This window comes from Rousettus aegyptiacus, unplaced genomic scaffold (assembly GCF_014176215.1).
Source record: "Rousettus aegyptiacus isolate mRouAeg1 unplaced genomic scaffold, mRouAeg1.p scaffold_m13_p_6, whole genome shotgun sequence".
NCBI classification, from domain to species: domain Eukaryota; kingdom Metazoa; phylum Chordata; class Mammalia; order Chiroptera; family Pteropodidae; genus Rousettus; species Rousettus aegyptiacus.
The window spans coordinates 55,446,934-55,474,855 of record NW_023416309.1 but is presented as its reverse complement, the minus strand read 5'-3'; positions in this window follow the sequence as shown (position 1 = coordinate 55,474,855).

Here is a 27,922-nt window from a genome sequence, read left to right as displayed (position 1 = left end):
CGCTACTTAATCGCATACATTTCTGTAGCCTAAGCTACATGTAGTACGGTTTACGTGCTCTGTGTCTCGTATAAACGATGTCGTTCACGTGTGGTGACTGATACACATTCCTTCACAGCGAGGCGTTCATCTTCAATGCTGTGTACAGGATTGATCTGGGTTGATATGTGGAGTTCATTCAGTTCAGCCATCTTAACTGCTGGAAATATTCCGTTACGTGAACATTTCACAAGTTACCCCTTCTCTCGTTGCTGAGCCCTGTGTACGTGTGTGCACACGCACCGTGAAAAGCCATGCCTGTGAGCTGGTCTCTTCGACCCCCTCCCCAAGATGGCGACCAAACCGCACTTCTGGGCGCCGCCCAGCCCGTCCCGGCCAGCCTCTCGGGGGGAACCAGTGCTACCTACTGCCCGTCTTTAACAGAGATGCCCCGTGGGGCCGTTGCGGAGAAGGCGGGCACAGACGGGCCACCGCCTTGGCCTCTGCCCCGTGTTCTGTCTGGGGGTGGGTGGTGCACAGAGCCCTCTAACCTTATAGGTGGCCAGGAGGTGAGGTGACGGCTGTGGTGGGGCACCGGGAGCGTTCAGGGCACAGAATCCACCGGCAGAGCTGGTCAGTGGAGAACGACATCCTGTCTAAGGTGAAAAGGGCTTCTGTGACTTTTTTAAATGTCAGGCTTTGAAAACGTCACCCTGTAACCAAGAGAATAATTAAATTGTGAAAACAGCACAGAACAGAATATTATACAGCAGTAAAAATGATCAAACCGGAACTACATGTATTGACTCAGCTAAATCCCGTAAGAAATGTTAAAACGAAACAAAACAAAAAACAACCTAGTTGTGGAAGGACGTACACAGTATGAGGTCGTTGGCACCCAATAGGAAGCCTAAGGAGAGGGCCTCACTTTGCAAAGCTTCGCAGGTCACGGGGCCTGGCTCCGTGCTGGAGGGCACTCAGGCGGTGAGCTGGGCCAGCAGGGTTTTCAGACTGTGTTCCGAGGAGCCTTGGGGCTTCCATGGCTGGGCGGCCTCAGCACCGGGGCTCCAGGACCCCACGATTTCCGGCAGGCTGGCCTCTCTGTTTTAAGGGACTCGTTTGGTTCTGTTTGGACCCCAGCTCTGCTCCTGTGCCCTTGGCAAGTTCTATAATGAGAATAGCCCATAGGGTGGCGGTGGGGACTCTTTGAGCTGGTCCTCAGACGCCGAGCACAGTGGCCAGTGCATGGTTCATGCGGGCTCTATTATGATCACTTTTTTCATATCTGATTTATAGATTCACGTTCATCTAAGTTTACAGTTTAGCACCCTGCTGAACGAATTGTTTGAAAGCTCCTGACCTTGTCTATCCCTTCAAAGACAGGAGAAGCCGCAGAAACCAGACGGGGCCATGGCTCAGCCCGGCCCCCAAGCCCATTGGTGGATGCTGTGGCTTCGACTGGTCACTGTGCTTCTTGGGGCCTGGGTTTCTCATGGACTGGGCCACCTCATGGTCCCTCCAGTGCTGGGTTTCCGCAGAGTGCCCTCTCCTCTCCAGGAGTCACTGAACCAGGCAGGACGGGGCTGACGGGGGGAAATGAGGGAGCCAGACCCGTGAAGCACATGCGGGGAGAATAGACCCGACCCAGACTCCAGGGCCAGTGCTCGTCGTGGGCTCCGTGCCCCGTGAACAAACCCCACGCGCACACGCCAGGCCCTGCAGCAGACAGTGTCACGTGTCCGAGAGACCTGAGGCAGCGAAGGCCCTGCAGAGCTGTCCCTTCTTGCTGTCCTGCATCCGACAAGGCCCAGGCCTCAGGCACAGAGGAGCAAATGCCTGGGCCTGCTGAAACGGACGGAGCTGGTGTTTCTAGGAAATAGGATCACGGTCTCTCGTCTGGGCACCAGCCCAGGTAGGTCAAGAGCTGGACCCAAAGTCACACAGCCCTTGGGGAGGGGTACTCAGGGGTGGGATCTGTGGCTATGAAGGCCTTATAGCAGCCGTAGCATGGCGGTCCAAGGCCCTCCCAGAGCAGGGCTGGCTCCTGATTCCTCAGAGGTCCGTGGCTCCCAGGGACCAGAGGCAGCTCCTTCTAGCTGTCTGGGGTCCTTGGGGAGCCCTGGGGGAGTGGTTTCTGGCACATTCCTCCGCCATACGGAAATGCCCAAGGAGGACCTGGGGGCCGCCTGTCCCATCACCCATCACCTCGGGCAGCTGGGTCGGCAGGAGCTGGTCCAGCAGAGGGATGCAGACCGAAAGAGACAGTATCATCGGTTTGGCCAAAGCCCTCCCCTCAACTGTTCGATTAGTCAAGAAATAATTATTTACTATGTTCTAGTTTCTGGAGACAGAGAAGTGAACACAAGAGACACAGATCTCTGTTTCCGTAACGCATGCAAATAACAAGAAAAAGAAATAGGTCATCTCGGGTAGCGACGAGAGCTAAGGAGGAAAACGAGGCATCGTGGGGAGGGGCAGGGGGCCATGTTAGAGGGCGGCCGGAACAGCCTGCACAGAGAAGGTGACGCTTGAATGACGGCGTGAGGAGGGAGGAAGCCATGTGGGCGCGCCGGGGACGAGCGTTCCAGGCAGAGGACGCGGCAAGCGCCAAGGCCCTGGGGCAGAGGCCAGCCCAGCCCGCCTGCGGGATAGTGAAGAGGACGGAAAACCGTGTCTGGAACAGTGCGGACAAGGCTGAGCACTGCAAGAGAAGAGGTCCGTTTGGAGCCCGGACCCCGCAGTCCGATGAGCAAAGGGAAGAGCCAGACTTTTTGCTCTGGGCAGGCCTCCAGCTGATTCGGGGAGGCCCACCCACATCATTAGGACGGGCTCTCTCCTCGGTCCACTAATATGAATGTTAATGTTATCTATCAACATCCAGAAACACCCAGATCAAATATCTGGGGAACCCCTGGCCCGGTCAGGTAGACACACAAAGCCAACCACCGCTGGGGTTGTAATAAAGAGTGGAAATTCTAACTCCACTATCTCCTGACCGTTCATGTGGTGTCAGATCCTCGACACCTAAGATCGTGGCTGGCACGGAGCAGGCACTCGGCTATGGGCTGCATCGAGGGATCCTGATTTTATAGGCACAGAAGCTCTGGCTCAACGAGATCACGTGTTTTGCCACTAACCCACAGCTCCGGAGCTGAGACGGGTCCCTGGGGAACGGGGAGAGGGCGGGTGGGAGCAGGGGACGTTCCGGCTGCATCTGCTGATTTCCACGGAGCGAACACTTCCGCCCTCGCCGATGTCAGGCTGCAGACATGACATCGCTGAACTCGGAGGCGGGAAGGGGTAGGTCGCATGGGGCTCTGGAGCAGACTCCGGCTCGCCCCCGCCCTGGGCTCCCGGACACCCTTGCATTTCCTAGACTGTTCAATACAGCAGGGGGCATAATTCCGGCTTCACCCCCACCCCCAAACCTCACTTCATTGTTAAGAGTCTTTGGGTGATCCAAGGCCTCAGTTTCCCCATCTGTATGATTTCTAAGTGCTGGGTCACCCCAGAGCATTCTCCTGCCTGGAGGGTCCCAGAGGCCTGTGGGTGAGCACTACCCCTGTAGGACACCAGGGGGCAGCCTTTCCCCATCAAAGACGCCAGCTGGTCTGTATTCATCTATCTGCACATTCCTCCTGGCTGAACCCTACCTGGATGCAGGGACCCTGCCTGCTTTATGAATCAGCGATTGTGCCGGGCCTGGGGCGGGCGTCCACATGAAGGGGCCCATTGTCTGCACAGAGGCCTTTGTTCCTGCGATGGCCCAGGGAAACGCATTGGGTTGGGGCCTGGGCTGATGGCCACTTGTTGGGAGGGGTGTGGGAAGAGTGGGAAGGACCCACGCAGATCCCCCAGTCCAAGGATGCTTTGACAGGCGGCACTTCTGACTTGCTTCTGCCTTCCTCCCTCGCCCAGCCCAGCCCAGCCCAGCTCCCCCGAGGCCTGCAGCATCCTCGGTCTCCTGCCTCAGTCTTGGGGATTCATCTAGTTACTTTGACCCCGTGAAGCAGGGTTTTAGGGGATTTGGGCTCCATCCCCTTCTCCCGTCCACTGCAGTGGAAGGATAAGGCTCAGAGACATCGTCGTGATAAGACAGGCATTGGGCCCCCTGTTGGTGTAGAGTCAGAGACTTGGAACCGCCCCATGGCCAAGCCGTCCCTGTGGGGACCTTGTCCCGGCTCCCCTGGCTCACTGGCTTTGGCCCCGTGGGTCCCCGCTCCATCCTCCCTGAGTCCCCAGCTACTTCCCACCTCGGGGCCTTTGCACCTGCCTTTCCCACCGCCTGAGCCTCCCTCCCTCTCTCCTCTGACACGGACTCACTGCACGGTGGACTCGCCCTCAGGTCCCGGATTAAATGCCCACTGACCAAAAGCTGAAGAAGCCGCCCCTACCGCCAATTGCCGATTCTCTGCGATTGGACCGTCTTCTTCCTGTATAGCTCTCTCACCCCTATTTATAATTTTGCTGTTGTTGTCACCAGTCTCGGCGACCGCGAGGCCGGGCTCATGCCTCGCTCACTCACAGCTCTCTCCTCGGCACCTGCCCGGTAAGCACCACAGGATGAATGGACAAACCCAAAAGCAGGCGCGGAAATGGTGGCGACGACCGAGAGTCAGGTGGCACGGCCCCCCGCCCCCCGCCCAGCAGACCCGCTCCGCGGGCTCGCGGGGCCAGCAGCACCGCGCTCCAGACCCTGGGCCAGGCCACGCAGAGCCACCTCTCAGGAACCAGGTCTGCAGCAGCCAGGACGGGAGAGCGACCGGTGGTGGACAAGGCCAGGGCAGGCCCAGGACGCCCCTCCTGCCCGGTGCGGTCCACCCACTTGCCTTGTAGACCCCTGCCATGTCCCTCCACACCACCTGTCCTCCCTGACCCTGGGCTCCATCAGGGGTCCCCGGGCTGGGCCTGGAACCTGAGGCTGTGTTTGAGTAGAAGCCACTTGTCTTAGACGGTGAAGACGGGTTTTGTTTCCTTAAAGATAGAACAGCAGCTCTCCCTGCTGCGAGCCGCCCCGTCCACACCCCGTCCACACCCCTGCCCCATCTTCCCAGCGGGTCTCCGTCCACACACGCAGCTGGCCCGTAGCCTGGGCACCAGCAACCCAGTTCCGGGCAGGAGCGTGACCAAGGCTGCCCAGCGGGGCTCGGCCCTCAGCACCAGCCTCGGGCCTGGCTCAGAAAACAAGTCTGGGTCAGAAAGAAGCAAAGCCCCCTGAGGCCTCTCCTGCTTGCAGCCCCACCCACCAGCAAGCCAGGTGACCTCGCTGGGCCTCAGCGTCCAGCCCCTGAAATGGGAATTGACCGCGTCCGCATCCCAGAGTCAGGCAGCCGCCTGTGCAGGAGACCCGGGCAGGGCCAGGCAGCAAATAAACTGGGGAGTCGGATTAAGCAGCATGAGGGAGCTGGGGACCCCAGTTGTCCCCTGAGCTCTGCTCTCGCCAATAATCACGTGAATAAGAGTGTCCATCTCCAGGTGGGCAGCAGCGGGGGCCGTCTGTGCCGTACCTGGGTCAGTGCCGCCTGCAGCCCGTGCAGCCCCTAGGGCCGCCCGGGGCTCGTGGCCTCTCGCGCCAAAGTGGGAGCCGCCACACTTCCTCGCTGGGGCACACGTTGCAGCGTGAGCCTCCAGCACCTTTTGAAAATGTAGGAGCGGGAAGCAAATGATTTTGTTGTCCCCGACCTCTGGGTCTCTGAGGGTCCTTGTCCACCTGCGCGCCTTCTCTGGGTCACCCCCGCAGACTCACACTTGCAGGGAAGAGTCCGGTTTGCCCACAGGGCCGCCTCTCCGTTGGGAGTGGGCTGGCCGCTGAGAGGCACAGGACAATACTCACGGGGAGGCGGAATGTCCCCACTGGAAACGTAGGCCACACGACGGCCAGGTAGACACAGACGCCAGAGTCCACGAACGCGCCACAGGCCCGGGACCCGGGTCCTCGTGAGCCTGGCAGGGCAGCCTAAAAGAATCCTCCAGACACCTGCGCTTCGGCCCGGCTGGGAGTGGCATGTGGGCCGGACACCTGCACAGGCCCCGGCGTGAGCCCAGACGCTCTGCTACCCGCTACCCCAGGGAGTTTAACTCCCGGCTGCCTCCCGGGGGCTGCGATGCACCGAGCTTGCCCCCAGCTCCCCACACGAGAGAGTGATTACGTCGGGCAGAGCGGGACGGGCGCCCGGCCTGTGTACCAGGTGGCGTCTCGGGTCCTCGTGCGTCCCCAGTGCACTGCGGGTCGCTGGCTTACGAGGACGACCCACGGTTACGGTGCCCCCAGCGGCCGGAGCATCCCGATGAGCCAGGGGTGTCGCTGCCCCCCAGGAGGCAAGTCTTCTCAGCTAGACGAAACGGCTCTTCTCCCTTTATTCTTCTCCACTCGCGAGAAGCTCCTTCGAGGGTGAGGCTCGTCAGCTGTGTCTTTGAACCTGGACCCCGCTCAGGCCCGAGTCGCTTCCTCCCTCTGCTCCCAAACCTCTCCAGGCCCCCGGGTGCAGCTCACACGCGAGGCCCAGCCCCTGCCTCCTCCTCAGCCTCCCTTCCGGCCAGTCTCCTGCTTCCCACTCTCTCTGCAGACCCGGCAGCTCAGATCACGTGACTTTCTGCAAAGTCTCTCGGTCCCCGACCCTGTCCTGGGTCAGGCAGCCCAGTGAGCATTGGCGGAAATCGGAGTAGAACAAGCCGCCGGAGCCACCGGGCAGCAAGCAGGTGGAGAGGGCGGCTTCCTCCCTGACCTTCGGGCTAAGCAAGGTCACTTGCCAGGCGGGAAGAGGAGGTGCTAGTCGGGCGGTTTGAACTGGGGAAAGGATGGAGCGTAGTAAAGAGACAGAGCTGGCGCCCTCCTTCTCCCCAGCCAAAGGTCTCGTACGGGGGCGAAAGCATCCCTGGGGGAATTATCTCAGATTCAAGACCCGGGACGGCAGGAGGTGGGCGCTGTCCGGGGGAGGGATGCGCAGGGGGCAGGTGGCCGGCGTGCTCCGCTCCGGGCTGAGCCTGGGTCTCCCCTCGCCCACTGAGCATCCCGGGGCAAATGACGTCCCCCCCCCGCCCCCACCGCAGCCCAGTTCCCTCATCTGCGAGACGGGGCTAGCAGATGGCCCCTGTCTCCAGGAACCGCGGAAGGGACCCACACGAGACGTCTACACGTCTGCCTGGCCTGCGATTAGCTTTCGACAAACACCGTCCATGTCACCTCTCTTCCCTTCGGAATCTCGTTCGGAACAGCGGGTGAGGCGTGAGACGGCGTGCGTGCGAATCCGGACGCGCTTTGCCGGCCGCGAGTGTGCCTCGTGCGCCATGTTTGTTTTATTCGAAATCCTTGGCGTGGCACTGATGAGGCTCCGTACAGGGGACCGAGCCGGTGTCCTGGAGTCCCAGGGCTTTGCGACCTGACACCACGGCTCCCAGCTCCACGACCTTGGACAAGTTTGCCCTGTCTGTTTCATTCCCACGGAAGCCCCTGCGCCCAGGACAGCGCCTGGCACACGTTGGCGTTCGGTACGTGTCCACTGGTCGAATTTAAGTCACCCTGAGTTGCTGAGCCTCCATTTCTGCATCTGGAAAGAGAGATTACAGCAGAGCCCGACCCCATCCCCCCCCCGCAAGGATAAAATGAGATAACGCTGGGAAAGAGCATGTCACCCGGCCTGGAGGAAGCGACCTGCCAGGCAACCAGCCGGCGCGGTGGGTGGTTCGCAGGAGAGACACACGTGGCTCTCAGGCGACCAGAATCCTCCAGAAGTGACCGAGGGCCGAGCAGCCCTCACTCATACGCGGCTTCACAGCCTTCTTCCGAAGGACAGGAGTCCTACTTCTCAAGCTAAACCTCTGGAAATCCATTTCCTGAAACAAAACCCAGCAGGCCTTAGCAAAAGCCTGTGCGGATGAGAACAGCGAGGCCGCCGTTTGGGTTACTGAGGGTTGAGGATGAGCCCCACAGGCCAGGAGGGCCCCCCCCCCCCCCGCCGCGTTAGAGTCATGCGGCGGCGTGTGCCACAGTCTCAGTGCTCACAACACGCCGTTTAGAAAGAGCCAGCCAGCGTTGAAATTACCCTCGGAATCTGTCCGTGGGCCGCTAAGCCAAGTGATAAAGTGAAAACGGAGGGTTTATGTATTTTTTAAATAAAGGGATTCTAATTCCAATAAAAATAATGTCCTTCTATGGCCAATTGCCATTTCCGCAGCTTCCTTCTTCCCTTTTTAATAAAAATTTTTATTGTGCACATTAGGTTAGCCAGACCTAAGCAGAGCCGCGCTCCGAAACTCCGGGGCACCCAAGGGGAACCGCTCCCGGCTGTCGCCTGGATTTTGAATCAGGGCAGCTCCCTGGGAAAGGAGCTCACTCACACAGGCTCTCCAGAGAGCGACGCCGGGCAGTTCTTCCCATCAGAGGCTGGACGGAAAGGGGTTTGTCTGTCCCCTTAAAGGAACCGAAAATTTTATTCATACTTTTTAAAGTAAAGGATGCTGGTTTAATTGTGTAGAAGCCATTATAAACTCTGCCATCTGGTCCCGGATTAGATTCCCAAGACCCAATATGAGGAGAGAGCCTGGGGGGTGGGATCGAGGGGTGGGGTTCCCAGACGCCCTCAGGGGGCTGTATTTTTCATGGGAATGTCCTCTCTGCGACCCGTAGGGGGTGAGTCCTGATACTGCCATTTTTTTTTGTCTGTATGACCTCAGGCAAATGAATTAACATCTCTGCATCTCCATTTCACCATCAAATATGGAGAACTAATACCTGCTTCAGAGCGTGGCAGGGGGGATTAGAGCATACGGGCGCACATAAAGTCGCAGCGCAGGCCTGGAGGAAGCTAATGCTCAATGACACGGTGATTATAAGATTATGGCGATGATTATGATGAAGACGATGCTTAGAATGTTGTCAGCAGCAAACCCCACAGTTTTCTGTTCCTTCAGCCAGTGTTCAGAGTCAGATGGGGGTAGGAAGTTCACAGGGTGTATCAGTCCGCTATTGATACACAACAGCCAGCCCCAAAACTCAATAGCTGGAAAAGGTTATTATTTATGAGTCAAGGCTGGGGAGTGGCTGATCTCAGTTGGACTCAACTGGTTTTGGCCAAGTTAGGTCAAGAGCCTGAGTGGTTACCGCTTGGCTGATCCAGGCCGGCCTCATCTAGAGCCTCTGTGGCTCACCAACAGCGCGACCTTTTGAGAATTAGGCTCACGAACCGGTTCACCATCGTGTCTGCCACAGGCTATTGACCAAAGCGAGTCCAGATCAAGGATAGGAAAACGGACTCCATCTCGTTAGCGGGAAAACTGCCTTGTCACAGAGCGACAAGTGTGAACACTGAGAGGGGTGAGGGACCGAAGCCACCCACGCAGCCAGCCCTCCCTCAGGGTGTGTGGGGCTCAGTAGAATAGACCAGGGTAACCTGGGCCTTTCAGGGGTCAGTCATGAAGGGATCATGGCGAGGGCCTGCCTGCTACAGGCCCCTGCTCGTCCTGTGGGGGCTTCCCCCGGGGCTCCTGGAGGTCCCTGGGGCAGCCCGAGGACCCCAGCCGCACGGCCGGCCAGATCTTCTAGGATGAGAGGTGTAACTGTGGCTGGTCCAGGGAGCTGTGCGCAGGCCAAGGAGACTCAGTTTCCCCCAACCCTCAGCGTCCTTTCTGCTCTGCGGGGTGTGCAGCCCCGAGGACAGCGGAGATGGCTCTGCACCTAACAGGAGTCCCGCCCAACGGCCCTGACGTCCTTCCCCCGGGGCCGCAGACGTTACCCAGCAGCCTCCTGGGAGCCTGTCTGTCCACTGGGGAAACGGGGAGGGGGTTCCCTGGGCCCGCCCTCTGGGGTCCTTCTTGAATCCCGTCTCTGCACTTGCCCGGGGATAGGTTCCCTGCTCAGCGACCACAGTGACCCTTAAACACCCAGATCGGCTCACGTCACCCTTGCGCTTAAAACCTTCCAAGGGCTTGCCAACTCCAGCACGTCTAGCGTGAGTTCAGCCCCTCCCGCGGCCTGCGGGGCTGCCCGGCGCGCCCCGGTCCCCCGCCGTCCCTTGCTCTCGCTGCCCCTCGCGCACCCCCCGCATGACGCCCGCTGCCCCTCCTGTGGGACGTCCTTTCTCAGTCACCCCTCCTTCACTTCCTGCCGGTCTCTGCTCAAATGCCACCTCGTGGAGGAGCCTTCCCAAACCCTGGCCCTGCCCTCGCCTCCGGCCCCTCACCCTGCTCAGTTTCATTCATAATACTTGTCGCTCTCAGAAATGACAGGGTTGTAATTTATCATCAGGTCCCCCCTCTAGAATACAAGCCTAATGAAGTCAGGGGACTCATCTCGCCCCCCAGGGTGAGGCCGATGCTGAGGACAATGCCTAGACGCAGGAAGCCGAGGGCTGGACACCTGTCTGTGATACGCGGCTGGTAGGTCCATTGTATCAGCCCCTCTCAGCTCACAGGATCCTTCAGTGCAGACAAAATCCCAGCCCCGTTGTGCAGCTGGAGACGGCAAGACTCAAAGTGCCGAAGCGACTTACCTAGAGCCGCACAGCCAGCAGAACCAGGACCAGAACACCGTCCCCGGGCCCGGGTCCAGCTCCATTCCCAGCGCCTCCCAGCTGTGTGAGGCGTGCCGGGCAGTGGCTTGAGCCATTCTGCCCTCCAGCGACGAGGCCGGGTCTATTCCCAGGGCTGCCTGCTCGCAGGACAGGAGGACACAGGGTGGCAGTTGTTCAGAACCCGGGAAGTCAGGACGAGAACAGGAGGATGTCGACAACACATGGAGCGCCTCCCGCGGCGATTGTCACCCTCACAGGGAGCTAAGGACGTCCCCAGTGGGAAGACCCAGACTATGGCGTGCCACTCGGTACCCTCCATAAATCATACACTTGGTCTTACAGGCATTTCCATTTCCACAAATTCCGAAACGAAACACGACTTTCCTCTTCCTTGGAGCAGATGTTAATTTGCAATGCAGAAGGCTCCATTTGTCGATGATTTTCCATTATCCTTATAATTGCTCCCACATACAGTGCTCGATAAAGTTATAAACCTGTCCTCTGGGAACACCAAGTCAATACGGGGTTATTGATTAGGTGGTGAAAACGGGCTCCAGCGCTCCTGAGGCAGGGCGGCCTCCTGGCTGCCCGTGAGGAACTCTCCCTGGGGAGCATCGGAAACGGGGCCGCAGGGACCCAGGAGTCCCAGGGTCCGCACGCAGGGCTGGGGAGGGCGGGGGGTCTCACAGGCCGGGCGTTCACTACGAATTGGCTGGGGAGACAAGGTGAACTCCAGGGGGCTTTTCCAGCCACCTCTATAGGCACCTTAAAAAGTACTCGGGCCACTTGGCCCTAGAGTGGGTCGTTCTGGTTGGTTCGACAAAGACCCACCTGGGTTTGCCCCGCCGGTCTCCAGTTGTGTGACCTTGGGCAAGTCGCTTTGCCTCTGATCCTGGGGCTTCTTGTTTGTAAAACAGAGGTGATAACGACACCTCTGCCTACCTCCCAGGGGGTTTGGGAGGATTAAACGAAACAGACCAAGTAAAGTGCTAAGCATTTGGCTAGACACTTGACACCCACTGAGTTTAAGTGCCAGCTGTGGCTATCTCTGAAACTCTAAATTATTCGGGGTTGCAGCCTGATGCTGTGTGCCTTCCTGACAGGTGAAGTGAGTAACTGACATTGTAACTAACATTTACCGAGCATGTGTCATGGCACAGACGCAGTGCTGGAAACCGAGAGGCAGAGCCGAGGCGTGGTCCCTGCCCCCAGAGACCTCCCAGCACACCGGGGCTCCAGGTACCAAGGTCACGGCCGTAAAGGATGCTCAATGCCCAGTCCAGGCACGCCAGCCCTCTGGGAACCTCAGCAGGCCAGCGACAGCAGAGACCCCAGGCTTCCAGTCCAGAATAACTAGCGTGTCGGATGCCTACTTTGACTTTATTATGATTATTGTTACTGTTACTGTTATTGTTACTTCTGCTCTACATACGGTAGGTTAGGTTAGGTTAGGTTAGGTTAGGTTAGGTTAGGTTAGGTTAAAGGAAAGAGCTGGGCTTTGAACGAGGGCGGCTGACAATTCTGCTTTGCATGGGACTTTCAGTTGCCCAAACCTGGAAAGTCCTGGGAAAACCAGGACAAGATGGTCGCCCTCCTCGGAGCTATGCCCAAAGCTGTGGTCTTGTCACCACGCCCCTCAGCACAGAGACAAGCCGTTTCTGCTGGCGAAATCACCTCACAGCTGGATGGAGTTCCCTGCTCTCCAGTCGGAGGTTCGAGGCTGATCTCGGGGCCTCCGTTCACAATTGTCACTCTGAGCCCAACGGTCTGCACATCCACAGAGATCATTCCCAGAGCCCACCAACCCTCACTGTAGTGCTGAGTAGGGGAGGGGATGCAGGAGCCGCAGGCAGCAACTGTGGGAGAATGGGGGAGGGGGAGGTGAAGGGGAAGGTCACAGAGCTGGCCGAATGGGGCCACCGACTCTGCACTCTTGCCCGCTCCTCCTTGTCCTGTCTCTGACAGGACCTCCTGTGAACGCAGTAAGAAACACAAGCTTCCATTTGGGTTTGGGTGTGATGCTGACCTTCTGGGTTCCCCTCGAGGGGCATACTCAGCCCCTGATTGGCATGTGAGGGAGCCAATGAGACTGAGGTGAGAGTGGGCGGGCAGATCATTCTGAGTGTTGGCCTGGTGGCTGCAAAAGGAACACATACAGAAGTGAGCCAGCTCCCAGCGCTGGGTAAGGGGCCAGGCTTCCTCCAGGCCCTTCTCCTCCACCTTGACTCACCGTTTTGATCCTAACCTTGCTCCAGACAACGCCTAACCCTGTGGAAGTCATCACTTAGAAGCATGCCAGACAACACAGGTATTTCCAGGTCCCTGGAAGCTGTGCCTCTCAGCATCATCCTTAGAGCAGGTGGTTCCCTGTGGGCCTGCCCATGAGAGAGCCATTCTGTGTGAGGAAGGCACTCGATGGCGTGGGCAGGGAGACAGAGGAAGAAGTCCGGGTCCAGCTTTTTAGCACTATTCTCTACTCCCGGGAAGCAGACATTACCTCTCAACTCAGAATCACGGGTATTCCAGCAGGGTGGGGCTCTTGACCCCACCATCATTTGACAGGTGAAGACCTTAATTTCCTATCCTGCCCCTTTCAGTTTCCTGGTCACCTCCAAAGACCATGTTAGGGGGCACAGGATTGAAGGTTCGTGACATTCCCTGTTTTTCCCATGATTTTCAATTAAAAGTAGAGCTCACCATATATTTGGTAACGTTTGGTGATGTGACTTTTAGTGGCAAGCACACTGTATTGTATATAGATATCAAACTAGAATGTACACCTGAAACTTACATCATGTATTTAACCAATATCACCTCAGTAAAAAATAAAGTGGAAGAAAAATAAAGTACCGCTTCTCCCTTTAGGGGGATTCGCCACGTGTGGCCCCAGAGCCACGGGCCACCTGCAGACTTGAGCGAGGAGCAGCTAGCTCCCTGAGGCCTCGCTAAGCAGACCACCCGTCTCCCCACCCCTGGGTTTCTGGCTTAGTGGGTCTGGGTGGGACCCTAGTTCCCAGGTGATGCTCAAGTGGCCAATGGGGGAACTGCGCTTCGAGAATCACTGATCTCTTCGATCCATGACGAATTCCTTCTCTTCTTTGGAATCTCAGTTTCCTTGGCATAAAAAGGGGCCAATACGGACCTGGCGGGAGTGTGGGCAGAGTCATCTGAGAAGACGATGAGAAAGAGCATCTTCTTGTGTCTGGTACTCGGTAGAGATGCAGCCGTTGTGAAAGTCCCTCCCTCCTGGGTCTCGAAGAGCTTCTTCTCACAGTCAAGTGGTAAAATAGGTCAGATGTCTTCTTTGCCCAGTGCTCAATTTCAGTGGATAGAGAGTTACTGAAAGGCCACGAGCCCTGGGCTCACCGCCATGCAAGGATGGCGAGGTCCCAGTAAAAGCGGCAGGTGACTTTCCTAGCAGAAGCGGACGCTCAACGGGCACTTCGCGTCCCCTTTTTCAGAGTCCTCTCTGGGAGATGCTGGCAGAAACCACTATCAGCAAACACGGTCTTTTCATGATGGCCGATGCGGGGTTAAACCGTGCTAACCCGAGCCCTCCCCACCCCCTCTCTGGTTCGCCTTCTCTCCCTCCGCCTCCTACCCCTGCTTTCTCTCCCAGTGCAAGTTTAATAAGCCAATATCAAAACCATCTAAGCCTGGAGCTTTCAAAGATTTAAGACTTTTAAATGTGAAGCACCTCATTATATCCGACTATTTTCAATAAAAAAAAGACCTGATAAGCCATTGATATGACACCAGTTATCAGTGGAGTTTGCTTGACGTCGATTGGGAATGTGCACTGCTTGCTTTTTGGGCTAATGGAATCAAACACTTAGCACCGTGCGGGGCTAGCGGATCACTTTTCAAGTAAGAACATTAAAATGGAGAGAGACTCTGTTTGGGATTTTATAAAAATAAAGCACTATTGTACAGTATGACATATAGCGGTGGCTACATGGACAATTGACTTCCTTCCTATTAATCAACGACAATGTTTACCTTCTTATTCCAACCATTTCCAAACCATTAAAACTAAGAGGATTAGCATCACGTTTCTGCCAAGGTGTACTTTTATTTCAGCAAATACTACTTTTGCCCTCGGAGGAGATTAAAGGCATGAAAGGAATGGTTTCTTTATCGGGCGTACTGTGTCTCGCGGGTCTAAAAAAATAAAAATCATCTGGTTGAAAAGAATACAGTGTCCTTGTCCAATAAAAGCCGATTGCAAAAAGAGTTAAATTTCAGGACTAACAACATACATTGTAAACGATAATCCAATGTCAAGACTGAGTATGTCTTGCCACGTAAATAGTGCTGATGAAGGACTCGTTTATAAACCAGCAGAGCGGGGATCAACTTCACTTTCGTTAGGTTTGAAGGAGCCATGTTTTTAGTAATTTTTAAAAATATGTAAGCACTAGAGTCGGAACATGATGAGTTATTCTTATACGAATTTGCCTATCCTGTTTATATAATTCCTGAATTTTTAGGAGGTAATGTTCCCTACCTTCTCTCTGAGAAACATGTGCATTTTGTACAAAGCCAACTTGCATAATTCTTCCTCCCATTATCCCCTTATCAAAAGTACATTTTAAAAATAAGTATCCTCTCGGTCTGAAGTTTACTATTACACAGATCATAGTTATCTCGAAGGTTTAGGTCAGGGTTTGCGAAGTGTGGTCTCCGCGCCAGCAGGACGAACATTTCTGGGAATTTGTCGGAAACGCAATATCCCAAGCCCCATCCTAGATGGGCTGAATCAGAAATGCTGAGGGCAGCGCGTAGCTAGCCTCCTCCAGGGGATTCTGACGCACGCTGGACGCTGAGAACCGCCGGCCTCGGCCTAACTCTGTCCTCTGACAGGAGACATCTAGAGAAAGGTATGAACTTGCTCAATGTCATACACCCTATTCGTTACAGAGCCAGAGTTAAAATCAGTACAGAGCGAATGGAGAATAATTAAGTGTAGGTTAAGCCTCACTTCGACAAGAGAAGAAAAATACTGATGGGGAAAAAAATTAATTAATTAAAACACCTTCATGAGGAACAGCAAGAGGACATCTGCATAAAAGAGAGTAATAACCTCCGGATTCCTTTAAATAGTCTCAGCCACCACGTATAATGATCCGATTTGCAAATCAGCTGATCGACGTAGAGCTGCTCTTGACGGCATTGGCATAAACACATAAATCGAAGTGCACGTACTGGCAGGCACACGTGTGGTCACTGGGGGGCTGAGCATCCCCATCAGAAACACCGGCAAGTCATGTCGGAAGGCCAAGGTCAAAGGATCTTGAAGAAGGTCCTGCAGCCCTCCACCCTCACCCCACCCCTAGGAGGGTTGAACAAGTGTACACTTTTCAGGGTGTCCTCACTAAATCTGGGCATTCTCATTTTATTTTTAATCTTTACTAACTTGATAGTCAATAAAGGATACATCAATTTCGTTAACATTTTCTATCCTCTCTTTCTTATAATAATTGTAAAGCAGTACTTGCTTATTGCAAAATTCTGGAAATTATAGAAAAGAATAAAGAAGATAATAAGAACCCATAATCACACCAACCAGGTAAATTCATTGTCGACAAGTATATATTTTCTTCTACTATACGTCTGGGCACACTTTAAATATATTAATGACCATGCTATATATAAAATTTTTATCATGCTTTTTCACTTTGCAATGAAACCTAAATATTTTATTATTACATCCAAAACTCTTTAAAGATTAGGCATTTCTGAAAGAATAGTGAATTTGAATATCTATCCATAGACATTATTCTAATTGAAACTAAGAAGTAAAAAGACTTAAAAAGTGAACAGAGCATTAGTGGAACAATGTCAAGGGACCAAATATTTATATCACTGGAGTCCCTAAAGGAAAAGGGAAAGGAGACTAAAAAATATTTGAAGTAATAATGTCTAAACTTGACCTAATTGGCATTGATAAAATATTCTATCCAACAACAGCAAAATGGACTTTTCTTTTTCAAGAGCACACCAAACATTTATTCTAGACCATTAAAAAAGTGTCAATAAATTTTAAAAGATTCACATTATATATGATGTATTATCTAATGACAGTGGCATTCGGTTAAAAATAAGTAATAGAAAAATATCTGCTAAATCCCCAAATAGTGGGAAACTAATTAATACACTTCTAAGTAGCCCATGAGTCAAAGAAAACATCAAAAAAATAAATAAATAAAGCAGATTTTAAAATAGAACATATCAAATACGTGGGATATAGGTAAAGCAGTAGTTAGAGGAGGTTTCATAGCACTACAATGCCTGTATTAGAGGAGAAGTTCTCAAATCCATGACTTTAGCTTCAGTCTTAAGAAACCGGAAAAGGAAGAGCAAAATGAACTCAAAGCAAGCAGAAGGAGGAAAATAATAAAGAGCAAAGCAGAAACCAATGAAGAAAACAAAACACCATGTAGAAAATCAGTGAAACCAGAGCTGGTTCTTTGAGATCAATAAAATGATAAACCCCTGGCCAGATCAATTAGGAACAAAAGAGAGAAGACACAAATTACCTATCAGAAATGAGAGAGGGAACCGCATTGTACACGCTATAGATATTAAAAGGATAATTAGGGAAAGTTATGAACAACTGTAGGCCGATATATTCAACGACTTACATTAAATGGAAAAATTCCTTGAAAGCCAGAAACTACCAAACCTCACGCCAGAAATATTAGATAACTCGAACAGTCTTATATATGTGAAAGAATTTGGATTTTTATTTAAAAACGTTCACGCAAATAAAACTCCAGGGTCAGATGGCTTCCCTGATAATTCTACCAAACATTAAAGGAGACATTATACCAATTCTGCCTTTTCTATTCTAGAAATTTGAAGTGGAGGAATATTTTCCAATTCATTTTATAAGGCAAACATCATTTGATACCAAAACCAGACAAAAGCATGACAAAGAAAGAGATCTACAGAAAATATTCCTCATGTACACAGAGGAAAACATTCTTACAAACTTTAGCAAATAAAAGGCAATAATATATTTTAAAAGAATAATACATCGTGACCAAGTGGAGTTTTTCCTAGGAAGTTGAGATTGCTTTAACATTCAAAAATCAATTAACATAACTCACTATATTAAATGGAGACTAAAAAATAGAGGTAATATGATTATCTCACTAGATACAGTAAAAGCATTTGACAAAGTCTGACATCTACGTCAGGTAAAAACACTTGGCAAACTAGGAATAGAGGAAATTTCGTCACTATAAGAGGTGTCTATACAAAAACACATAGTTAACACCATAAATAATAGTGAAAGAGTAGATGCATTTTCCCAAGATTGGAAACAAGGCAGGGATGACTCTCACCGCTTCTTTTTTACTTCTTATTGAGGCTACTAAACAAGGTAATAAGTCAAGAAAATGAAATAAAATGAATCCAAGTGGAAAAAAAGAAATAAAACTATGTTTATTTGCCAATAACATGATTTTCTACCTAAAAAATTCTGTTGAACCTATAAAAATGGTACTAGATTTAGAAGAGAGTTTACAAGTTTATAAGATACAAGAGCAAATTATAAAAATCAATTGTATTTCTATAATCTGGCAATGAAAAATTAAAAATTGAAATTTAAAAATACCATTTACCTATAGCACAAAAATATGAAATATTTAGAGATAAATCTGTTGAAATGTGTGCAAGACTGAACACATCGCTGAGAGAAATTAAAGACCTAAGTAAATGGAGAGCTCTACTGAGATCATGGATCAGAAGACTCCATATTGTTAAGATGTCCATGTTATGACAAATTGATTTATAGATTCAATGCACTCAAAGTTCCGGCAGACTTTTCTGTAGAGACTGACAATTCCAAAATTCACATGGAAACATGGAAGACAGAATAGCCAAACGACCTCGATAAACGACAAAGATGGAGAATGTACATTGCCTGACTTCGAGGCATAAATCCACAGTAACCAAAACAGTGTGGTACTGGTGTCAAAACAGGTAAATAGATCCATAGATCATCATAGAGAAGCCAGCCAGAAAAAGACCCACATGTATATGGTCAATTGATTTTCAAAAGAGGTGCAAAGATGATTGAGAGGAGAAAAAAATAGTTCTTATGTAAATGATGCCGGAACAAGTACTTTTCTACATGCGAAATGAAACTTCAATCGGTACCTCTTGCTCAATACAAAAGTTAACTCCAAGAGGATCATAGAGCTGAATGTGAAAACCTAGAACTATAAAACTTCTAGTGCGACCAAGATTTCTCTGAAACAACATGGAATGCCCCATGTGAAAGAGCAAAAATGGATACCTTGGACTACATCACAATTAAGAAGGTCTACCTTCTGAAAGACACTTTGAAATGACAAACCCCAGTCTTGGAGAAAATGATTGTGAACCACATATCTGATTAAGGACTTGTATCCAAAATATATTTTTAAATCTCTCAAAAATTCAGTAATAACAAACCAAAAACTCAATTTAAAAGATTTAAAGAGACCATTCACTAAAGAAGATACACAGATGGCAAATAAACACGCAAAAAGATGCTCAACACTGTGAATTTCAGGAAAATACAAACTAAAAATACAATGAGATCTCATTACTCACCCATTAGAATGTCTGGACTTCATTAAGACCGACCACAGCAGTTTTTGGCAAGGACGTGGAACTAACATACTTGGCTGACAGACAGGTAGAAAGGTACGATCTTTCTGAGAAAGAGCTTGGCAGATTCTTGAAAAGTTACACATATAACATATGACCTGCTCTTTCTACTCCTAGACATTTACCCTAAGAGACATAAGCATACGTCCTTACAAAGTCTCATGCTTGATTATTTATCAAGGCTTTAATTGTAACAGCTCAAAACCAGAAACAGCTCAAAGGTTCACCAACATGTGAACGGATAAACAAATGGTGGTTTACTTGTATAACACAACAGCTGTTAATGGGATTAAGCTACTGATATCCACAATATGGCAGGTTCTCAAAGTAATTATGCTAGACAAAAAAGCCAGAAACCAGGCAAATAAAGAGTTCACACTCTATGATTCCAAATACAATTCTAGAAAATGAAAACTCGCCTATAGTGACGGAAAGCAAATCAGTGGTGACCTGGAGACAAGGCTGACTAGGTTAGAGTTAGAGATGAGAAAAGGGCCCAGGTGAGCTTCCAGCAGGAGTTAAAGTACTCAGCATCTTGACTGCGGTGAAAGCTGCACAGGTATGTACATACATCACACCTCGTCATGTGATACGTTTTAAACAGGTGTGTCTTTTTGTATATCAACTGTACCTTGAGAATGCTGTTTAAGAAAAACTCTGTAAAAGATTTACAAGGAAGAGCTGTACAAAAGTTTATGGTCTGGATATGCAATAATCGTTCACTTTTTATTTAGCTCTATCCTTCCTTTTTCAGTAAAGAATTTAAAGACTCCCCAGGAATTGGGTGTTTTTGCAGCTTCCTTTTCATTTTCTCTGGTAAATAACTCTGATAACAATGCTTTCCTCTTGCGTTCGCTCTCGAGGGATACATTCCCAGAAGTGAAACTGCCGATTTCACCAATATGAATGTTTCGTAGAGTGCTAAATTCTTTTCAAAAAGTAAACGATACCACTCCAAGGGCTTCCGTTTCTCTGTGCTCCTGCCTAGCTCAGAATTCTCGTTTTAAAATGCAAACTACATGTGTTCAAATTTATTTCTTTGGTGCTTTAATTTGTATTTATTTGATCTTTTTGTAAGTTTAAATAGTTTTTTTCAAGTGTATACTATTCACTTATATTTTCGGGCGGGAAAGTTCGTTTTCTTTTTTTATATTTTTTTTGGCCAATGATCTGTCAAGATCAGAGTGATTCCTTATCAATTTGAACGAATGTACAATATGTTAAATCTACTACTTTTTTGTCATGTTTTGGAAATATTTTTCTCACATAACTTGGGTTTGGGTTTTTTTGGTCTGTTTTATTTTTTGCCATAAAGGATGTTGCTTTTTTTGTGATTAAACCTCTCCATCTTTTCCCTCTTAATCTTTCATTAATATTAAACAGGAATCCCTCTCTACTTGAAAAATGTGACAAATACTTGATGTAACTCTAGTTCCTTTTTATGATGCGATTTACAGAAAACATTGGACTCTTTAATCCCTGTGGCATTTATGTTGGCATATAGTGTATATAGGTTTCAATTTCTATTTTTCCCTTCAAATAGTAAACCAGTTACCCGGGCATCATTTCTGCATAATTTCTAAAGAAAGAGAGTCCTGGGTGATGTCTGAGAGGAAGAGGGGGTTGGAGCAGGTCACGGAGGAAGGTCAAGGGCAGAAGCCGGACAGCAGAAGGGCGTGTGGGGCACCACAGGCTTCGCTGACAAACTCGAATGGAGCGGGGTAGAGAGGGTGGGTTATAGATCAAAGCTGCTTGTTCGAGCTTCTTAAACTTTGTTATCAAGGCTTGTCATTCGGCATGTATTGCAGAGGACAGCTTCGGTGACGTTTGGAGGAAGAAAGTGGTTAAAAAGATGCAGCATAAGGGAGATGTGGACATTCCCGGGGGTGGCGACGGCCGAGGGTAGCTCAGTTAAGTCAGCGGAGACCCAGACTACTTCCCATTCTCCGCTCCTGAAGTCCCAGGGAATGGCCCAGTCCTCTGGTCCAAGACAGCTTCTGCAGCTCAAAATTTCAGGCAGCAGGATGGGAAAAAGTTGAAAACGCAAACAAGGACACGTCCCCTCCCTCTTACGGAGACCTTCTATAAGTGCTAGGTCTTAGTGGCCAGAATCCCTTGCATGGCCACGTGGGCAAAGGAGGCTGGGACATTCTGCATGGGGGATATCGGGAGGCTCCCAGCATCTGTTGCCACACCCTCAACCTCACGCAAATTGTTCCCTCCCCTTGGGCCTCGCCTTTTCTAGTTACAAAATGAACAAGTTATACCAGCCGATCCCCAAGGGGCTCACAAGCCAGGGATTCCTTTGTCCCATGGCAGGTTCTTCCGGAGCAGGTCATACCTTCCAAGGTGTTTGTATTTCCTGGGGCCCCTCCTAACCTTCCTTTCACCTCCCCAGCAATCTCCAGAAGCTCAGTTTCCTCTTGGGTATAAAATGAGATAATTACACCCGCCCATCCAGTTGCTTGGAGGATTGAGTAAAACAATGCAGACGAGTTACCTAACACATAACCAGAGTGGAGACAGAAGTAGCTACTTTTTGGCAAACAATTATGAAACACAGCTTTTTCCTCTTCTCCTGGGCAGGCTGATTTTCCTATCAAAATGATTATAAGTAAAGTCGTTTGGCCAAGCTGAACCTACTGAAGAAAGAAATTAAAGCCCTTCCGTAAATATTGGAGTGAATCTGTCTTCTGAGGTTCTGGAAGGGTGGCTTAGTTCTTCCCAAGCTCAGATCCTGGAAGGGAACTGAGTATTTAGGTTTCAAAAGCCTAGAAGGCCCTCCATCCACCTGCCCCTCAGAGCCCTCCATGCCAGCACTTGATAGACCCACACCGCACTGCCCAGCACCCCACCCGTCAACCCGCCCTGTGCTCTGGGAGACGCCTTCCTTGGACACAAATATGAAAGAGAGATAAGACGAAGAATGTAGCTGAGCCGTGCGCACAATGCTGCTCCCGCCTCGCAATTTAAGTCGTTAAAGCTGGCGTCCAAACCAACTCGATGCGAAGATGCCGACCGTAGGGGCGGCGTGGCTTAGGGAAGAGCTGTGGCCTCTGCCACTCAGCAGCCGTGTGATGTGGACAGGTGCTTTGCCTCTCCGGGGACCACCGGAATTCGGGAGCTGGAAGACTTACGTGTTCCTGCTCGCAACAGGCTGGAGAAGCCTGCGTCCCGGCGCCTGAATCAAATTTTTCCAAAGTCCGGTTTCCCTCCCACCAGCTCCACTCCACGGTGGAGCCCTGTCTGGGCAGCCGGAGGGGACAGCCACTGTCACACTGTCTGCCCTACCCGAGGTCCCCTTCCCGACTGGCTTCCCGTAGCTCCGCGGCAGGATCAGTTAGGGTCCCGGTGGCCCCCAGGAAACTGGTTCTCCCCCCACGATTGCAGAGCCTCTGATAGCAAAGGGGTGCTGATTTTCTTCTCTCTGTCCCCTCAAACCCGAAGACACTGAGTGAGGAAAACAAAGTGACACCCGGGCAGGTGGGGAGCCGCAGATGCGCACGGACGTCAGGAGATTGTGTGACCAGCGGTGACCTCCAGCTCGGGCTGGGAGCGACTCGAAGGACGGAATGATAGAAACTAGAACAATAACAGAAATAGCGGCGCGGTCTCCCTCGCCGCGCGCCTCCTGCGTCAGACACCGGCAGGCAGCGACTCGTCTCACCTGCACTCCCCGCCAGGTGATGGAGAGGCTGTGCGCATCCACGCCTACCCGAGGTGGGGGGGGGGGGGACGGTCCCCGCCCATCGCGCAGCACGCCCGCGCTTGCGCAGCGGGGCCTGGGCTCCCACCCAGCCGAGGGGCCCCCAGAGGAAGTGTCTCGAGCTTGGAGCGCTCCCGAGGGCCGTCGAGTGTCCATCAGTCATCCGCTCCCTCACTGGGCACCTCATTGTTGAGCGTCTCTTCTGTGCCGGGCTCTGGTCTGAGTGTAAGGAGACAAGTGTGAATGAAACCTAGACCCACATTCTCCCGGGGAGAACAGTGACTCACGATCGCGCAAATAAATGTACAATCACAAACTGTGGCATACAGTGAGAGGAGGAGATCAGGGGTCCGGCGGGCGGAGAAAGGGGTGGTTGGGGGAAATTCTTCCAGGAAGGGACTAGTAGACGACTCAGTGAGCGCCGGTGGTTCAAGGTGCACCCGGGGAGCAGGCGGCCCGCTTTTCTGTGGCACAAAGGTGCCAGGCCTGTCGGGGCGGGCGCAGGCGGGGGCGGAGAGAGCGGCAGAGCCAGCGAGCTGAGCCTGACAAGCCCTTGATTTTGCCCAAATGATAACCTGCTGAAGGAAATGATCTCCCAGGCCCCTGGGCCGCTCGTCTAATTGCAAACCACGCAACCTTAGCTGCAGCGAGATCTGCAGATAGCGCACTGTCATCGCCTCCGCGGCCCTCGCTGGCGCCCGGCCCGCTCTGTGCCCTGAAGCAAAAGGCGCCCGTCCACCTTGCAGAGGACGCCGCCTGCTCGGGGTTCAGGCCTGGGTCCTCGTCAATGTGAGAGAGCCACGGAACCGGGCAGGGTACGTGAGTCCCGGGCAGGCGCCTGTCCTGTGCCCCGCGCTCGGATCCCCAGGACAGGGGCAGAGGATGTGGGAGCATTGCCTGGAGGGCAGAGTCACGAGAGAGCTCTCCTGACTGCTGAGAACCCCGGCGTTCTCCCGGAGGGAGATCTGAGCAAGCGCCCGCCTCCAGGTCTTACTCCCCAAGGGAGAGACAGGTCGGACTGTAACCTCCTCTGCCCGTCACCCCGCTGCCTTCATCACGAACGAACGTGGCCTCTCTGTGCCGCAGGTTGTGGGCCTGCTGGGAGCCAGGCCAGAGACGGCGAGGACTTGGACTTTTGGACACAAAAAAGCTGTCCACATTTCAACAGGAAGGCGATCTCTCTGTGCTCGTCTTATAACTTTTCTTAATTACGTAAGAAATATATACGTGTATTGCAGAAAAATGAAAAAGACACACGCAAAAAAAAAAAAAAAAAAAAAAAGAGCAGAACTACCAGTAATCTCGCCAGTACGGGAAAATGCCCCAGATGCTGCGTTACCCTCTCTCCAGCCCGCTTCATGTGCACACGCGCGCTCGGCCGCATGCACACCTATATTCGCACATGCCAGAAATGGTTCGTGTGCTACATACCATTCCGTGGCTTGCCCTGTAAACATTTTTCCCGCCGTGGAATGCACCCGGTAAGATGATTTTCCTGGCGGCATAATCGTAATGAATATCTTGGCCACCATTTAGTCAGCAAATTTCCTGCTATTGGGCATCTATGTTGTTTCCAGTCTTTGGTACTAAAAGAGCCGCATCGAAGATCCTCGAAGCTCAGGAGTCACATGCACTCGGAGCACTCTTTGAGGAGCCCAAATGTCAGCGGCCAAGTTCATTAACGGGTGGTTAGTGGAGTGCGAGGCTGGGACTGGAAAGGGGGCAATGCCGTCTCTGCATCTGGAGTCACAGGTGGTGGCAGGGGGCGGGGCAGGGGCAGGGTCTGTACCAGAGGATGCAGGGGAGGTGCCAACAGATCAATTTCTTGATTTGGGAGATAATGTTAACTCTCAAGAGAATTTCAGTAAAGAAAGGAAAAGTTATTCCAAGGGAAGTTTAGCTCATCTTGGGAACATTGTGTCCCTATTAGAGAAACTGTCCTCAACTGGCCGTCTCCACCTCCATAAAAACTGCTAAATATCCACAGCAAAAGAAACTGCCAACAAGGTAAAGAAACGACCATCTGAATGCAAAAATATATTTGCAAGCAACGCCTCCGATAAGGGCCTAATATCCAAAATATACAAAGAACTCGTACAACTCAATAACAACAAAAGCAAACAATCTAATTAATAAATGGGCAGAGGACCTGAACAGACACTTCTACCTAGAGGACATACAAATGGCCAACAAATAAATGAAAAGATGCTCAACACTGCTAGCCGTTAGGAAAATGCAAATCAAAACCACAATGAGATCCCATCTCACACCTGTTAGAATAGCTACAATCAACAAGACAAGTAACAACAAATGTGAAGAAATAGGAACCCTCATACACTGCTGGTGGGACTGCGAATTGGTACAGCCACTATGGAAAACAGTATGGAGTTTCCTTCAAAAACTAAGAATTGATCTACCATGTGATCCAGCAATCCCTCTACTGTGCCACCAAACTCCAGCCGGTTTCTTATGACCCAGGTTTCTCCTTGTGGAAAACCATCGTCGCCATCATCTTTATTGTTGACGGAGCCCTCGCCCCTTGCCAGGCATTGAACTAAGCGTTGTTGGAACGTTGTATCATTTGGGCCTCTCAATAGCCTTCAAAAGTATGTACATTTTTATTACTACTTGAAGGATGGAGCTAGAAGGAGCAAACCGCCCAGTTACTCCTAGAAAAGTATCAGAGCCAGGATTCAAAACAGGACTGCAACTAGAGCCAGGAACTAAGCGGCCTCTGTGACTCGACAGTAGCATAGGAATCTCTAAGGAAAAAGCCCGGATTTCACTCATCCCGGAGGTGCCAAGAGACAGATAAACGCCAAACTCTAATAGTGACTCTGTTGCATGTATTTGGCTGTTTAATTCCTTAAGTCTCTGTTGGGAGACACTTCTCTTGGGTCTCTTGCGGTTCTGCACCTCTTGAGCGTGGAGCACTGACTCCTTTATCCCCATCTTTTCAAGGATGTTTCTATTGCAAACAACCTTGGGAGGCAGAGATAGCATCTCCCCCCAGGGCAAAGGGCAGGTTGGTTAACTGACCAGCATAATAATATAGTGTCTGCCTTCGGGCAAAGTTCAAATCTGCTCGTTGCCCATAATAACAGCTCTAATTTCCTAAGCTCGATGCTCTTCGCTTGCGAGGCAGCCCATTCCCTGTACATCGCCTGGCCCACATCACCCTGACCTGTTGGAATCCTGACTTAGAGAGCTGGGGCCAGTACGGACACTCTGGTTCCTGCTGTTGCTCTGAGGAATAAACTATCCTTTGTCTCTGGCCCAGGAGTCTCGTGTCTTCTTCCAGCATCCACGGAACTGAGGGAGGTGCCGGGGTGACTCCCCGGGCCCCCCGGCCAGAACACTCAGCCAAAGGTGCAGGCAGTCTTTCGAACTAAAGAAAATATTAACACATTGCTTCAACATGAAATTACAGGAGGCTTCAGAACCCCGCATTAATTTGATTCAGGGCTGAGTCGCACAGAGTGTCGTCTTCAGGGCTGAGACTGGCCAGCTTATAAGAAGTTCATGGCCAATGAGCTAACAGAAAGCATTCCGCAAGGGCCCTCAGCTCTTCTAGTCCCCACGCAATCATTTCCGGTCGATTTGCCTGAAAAATCTCGTGTTGAAGAAAGAAAAGCAAAGACACCCCATCTTGTCTTTGGTGTCAACACCAGCTGGGCAGTTACTGGGCCCATAAAGCCTGAGGCAAGAACTGGACCACGTCGTCTGCCAAAGGCGAATGCACTTGGGGGGCCATAGGAACCAAGGAACAAGGAGACTGAGTGGAAAATAGGGATCCCGTGATCACCGTACACGGAATTTCCACCAACGGCTCCCGCTTAACAAGTGTCACGTGCCTCAGGAGACCAACGTTGTGGTCAAGATGGCATTAGCCCCATTTTCCCGATTGGAAAACTGAGGTCAGGAGTGAGTAACCTGGCCCGGGTCATTCCGATAGGAAGAGCAGTGGGAGAGGCAAGAGCTCAGGACTTTCTGACCCCAAAGCACACACCGTCCCACCGCCCCAGGCTGCCTGCCCGGGGCCGGGCTGTGCTACGATGCCGAGACGTCTCACCCTTCCCTCCTAGACAAGTCCGTGTCCTAGACATCGTCTTGCCCAACCGCTCGCAGAGCAGACAGCTCCTGTCCCCTTCTGCCCTCCGGCCTGTACGGAGCCGGTCTCAGCCGATCCGGAGCGCAGGCCCGAAGGGCGGACTCAGCCTCTGAGGAAGGGCGACTTCCTGGGGAGCGCAGGGAAGCGGGGCAGCATCATTCATTAGGCACAGGGCCGGCCGCGGTTTTTAAAGGGTCCGTGGAAAAAATCATTTTTCTCTTAAAATTAGAAGAAAGGAATGAAGGTAAGAATAACAGATACATAATAACGAATCCAGCCTGGAGCCGTTCCCCTTCCTGCCCACGCAGTTATGAAACAAAACTTTCCGTGTGTGTTTATGGAAGAATGAGTCCTGGAGGGCAAAAGTGCCCAGGGGCCCTCAGATTGTCCTGTGGCCCAGAGAGCAGGCAGGGCTGGCCGGGCGGGGGGGCCTCTGCCCCGGGTGTCATGTGGAGGGCTCGCAAGGGCACACAGCGAGGCTCTGGGGGTGGCTCAGGGCTGGTCCCCTGACTCCTAGGGTGGCGGTCGCTCCCCCAAACCATCCTCTCTTCCCGGAGTGGGAAAAGGCTTCCCTCGCATGACATCTGCAGGGTGTCCTGGCCACTCCTGTGATGCTCTGGCCCCCCAGCCCCTGGCTCTCCCCTCTACAACCACACAGGAAGTGAGGCGGACCCTGGGGGGTGGCTGAGACAGCTGTGTCCAGAGAGGCGGGTCCTAGTCCTACCCAAGCCGCCTGTCCCCAACACAGGGACCCAGACGGCGACCTCATCTTAAACAATGGCAAAGAACAGCCCACCCCCTCATTTTACAGGTGCGGAAACTGAGGCAGGTAGCTGGGCCAAGCGGCGTTATCTATTCATTTCTGGAGTACTTTTCCCTTTCATCTCCCTCCCCGCAGAAGATCCCCGTTCGCTTCCCACGTAACTTTCAGCTTCGGCGGCTGTCGCCTGGGCTCCT